General features: G+C 37.1%; 1 protein-coding gene across 1 annotated transcript in view; it reads left to right on the top strand.

Moving 5' to 3' along the window:
* The window catches only part of Piwil4 (piwi-like RNA-mediated gene silencing 4), a gene marked incomplete at its 5' end in the record, with an annotated part of 66896 nt that overhangs the window by 57302 nt on the left and 6705 nt on the right, over positions 1-2889 (top strand).

The following is a 2889-nucleotide window of genomic DNA, read 5'->3' as shown; positions in this document are numbered from 1 at the left end:
GGCCTACCTGGCTCTTTGCGCGCTTTTCGGCTGGGAATCGCGGTGGTCTACTCTGTCTTTTAATTGGAGAGAATTTTTTTTTTTTTTAAAACCAGGAATTGAACTCAGGACCTTGTGCTTGCCAGGCAGGTGCTTACACCACTGAGCTATATCCCCAGCCCTAATTTGAGAATTTAATCTAGCTATGGTTCAAATAGCAATTAATGAGTAAAGACTTACTGCCATTTTGTTCATTGTTTTCTGGCTTCTTTGCAGATCTTTTGTTCTTTTATTCTTTTAATGTCTTCCTTCGCAATTTGATTTTCTTTTCTTTTAAAATTTTAACTTTATTAGTACATGTTTGTATTCCCTTCATCTCTCAGTCTCCTTTTCATTTGCATAGATCTACCTCCCTCTTTCCTGTTATCTCTTTATTTTTTCCTTATTTATGTTTTGGATTTCTCATAAAAGGGGAATCGTGTTGATTTTCTGTAGTGATAGGCTTTGATTCCTTTCTCTCTTTCTTTTGTGTAGTGAATAGGTTTTTGCTTTTTTTATTTTAAAGAGAATAGTAAAAAAAGAACAATAGCAAAGTGCCAACATCACAGACATAAACAAAACAGAGCAAGAACATTAAAAATGATGAGTGGGTGTTCGGTTTGTGTTTGCCATAGGATTTACATAAAGTATGCTGCGGTTACTAAAGCTGAAAAAACTGAGCTTCCAGTGCAGACAAAAACACTTTATTTCCTCCCTTGACATTTTTATTTTTGGTGTCACAATTTACATTTTCTTATGTTGTGTGTCCACTAGTAAATTACTGTAGCTATAGTTATTTTTGGTACTTTTGTCTTCTAATCATATACTAAAGTTATAAGTGATTTACATGTGACCATTATACACTAGAGTATTCTGAATTTGACTATATAGTCTACTTAAGTATTTTTATCAGTGAGTTTTCTACTTTCATGTTTTCATGTTACTAACTACCATTCTTTTATTTCAGTTTGAAGAACTCCTCTGATGCTTCCTGTAAGGCAGAGCTAGTGTTGATGAACTCCCTTGGCATTTATTTGTCTGGAAAATTAATTTTAGAAGGGGACAGTTTTTCTGGACAGATATTTCTGTTTGGTAGTTTTTTTCCTCTCAGCATTTTCTTTTCAGGTACTGGGAATTGAACTCATGACCTTGTGCTTGCCAGGCAGGCACTGTACCACTGAGCTGTATCCCCAGCCCATCTCTCAGCATTTTGAGTATATCATCCTATTCTCTCTTGTCTTATAAGTTTTTGCCTGAGAGATCTGCTGGTGGTTTGGGGAGGCTGCCTTGTATGTGATGATCTTCTATTCTTGCTGCTTTCAAAATTTTCTGTATTCTTTGATAGTTTGACTATCCCCTACCCAAATTTCTTCTTTGGGTTGAACCCATTTGGAGAGTTTTGATCTTCATGTACCTGGACATCCTTTCTCTCTGCAGATTTGGGAAGTTCTCAGCTGTTCCTTGTTTAAATGAACTTTCTATTCCTTCTCTTTTCTTTTTGAAATTACCCTAATGTAAATGATAGCCTAACTTTCTTCACATTTTTTCTTTTAAAACTTTTTTCTGCTTTGAATTTTTTCAATTTTAAAATTTTTTCCCTCTGAGAATAGCTTCTTCTACTTCATACATTTTTATTCCATTCATTTATTGTATTCTTCAGCTCTAGAATATCAGTTTGGTTCCTTTTGATTATTTTTTACTCTTTATTGAAGTTATTATTTGTTCATGTCTTATTTTTCTGATATTGAGTGGTCGATCTGTATTCTCCTATAACTTACTCAGCATCTTTAAAACAGTTATTTTGTATTCTTTTTCAGGCCATTCATAGATCTCTATTTCTTTGAGATTGGCTATTGAAATACTGTAATCTTTTATAGTATTACATTTCCTTGATTTTCCATGTTCCTTAAAGTTTTACATTGCTGCCCTAATATTTGAAGAATTAATTATATGCTCCAGACTTCACTGAAGTGTTTTGAGAGAAATGCTTTTGCGAGTCAGCCTGGCCAGGAATTCTGAGGCTCTTTAAGGCTTTTTTACGGATGTGCTGCTCTGCACCTCTTGTTCCTGCTTAAGGGCTTCCTTAAGGTTGTACACCTTTTCTCTTTCAATTTCTTTATTTGTGTATATTTGTCATACGTAGTGCTCACATTCATCATAGGGAATTTATACCTGTACAGAATATATCATAATTCTTTTTTCCTATTCTGCTTCCTTTTCGTTAATCTTTCTTCCTTTTCCCATTTACAGATTTGTTTCCATTTTTTCAATTCCATGCTTTATTTTTTAACCCCTTTCCCCTTCCTTCCCTTGATCTTTCCCCCTTCCCTTGTTCCCCTTCCCATTTGAGCATATGCTTCCTACTTCCAAATATCTGTCCTCCATTTTGCTTCTTGTTTACCCTAAGGTTTCTCATATAAGGGAAACAACGTGATATTTAAACTTGGGTTGTCCACCTTCTTGCAGTCCCACAAAGCCAGGTGAAGTGCTGAGAGCCTCCCATTTGTTTTTCATAGTGTAGTGTCCAGAAATACTCACATCTGTGTGTTTTCCCCTGATGGTGTACAGATGCCTGGTCTGGGGGATGTGCTCAGGAGTCAGGCTGGCAGTGGTGGTGAAAAGGGTATAGCACTGAGGAGCTCTGGGCCAGTCAGTGTTGGGGTGTAGAGGAAGTATGCCAAAGCACGCCATCGTTGAGCTTCCTGGTGGAGCTAGTGGAATAGTTAGCGTGGTTTTAAGCCTCTCTTACTTGCTCCCAGACTCTCCCAACCTCTCACTTCAGTGGTGAGACAAGAAATGAGAGGGTCTTTCAGGTAGCATCCTGCCAGGTGAGACAGGAAAGGAGAGGGTCTTTCGGGTGGCATCCTGCCA

The sequence above is a fragment of the Chinchilla lanigera genome, unplaced genomic scaffold (assembly GCF_000276665.1).
Source record: "Chinchilla lanigera isolate Chin_1 unplaced genomic scaffold, ChiLan1.0 scaffold00204, whole genome shotgun sequence".
In the NCBI taxonomy this organism is placed as follows: domain Eukaryota; kingdom Metazoa; phylum Chordata; class Mammalia; order Rodentia; family Chinchillidae; genus Chinchilla; species Chinchilla lanigera.
The sequence above is the reverse complement of the archived record's forward strand: the minus strand, read 5'-3'. Positions and strand labels throughout refer to the sequence as shown.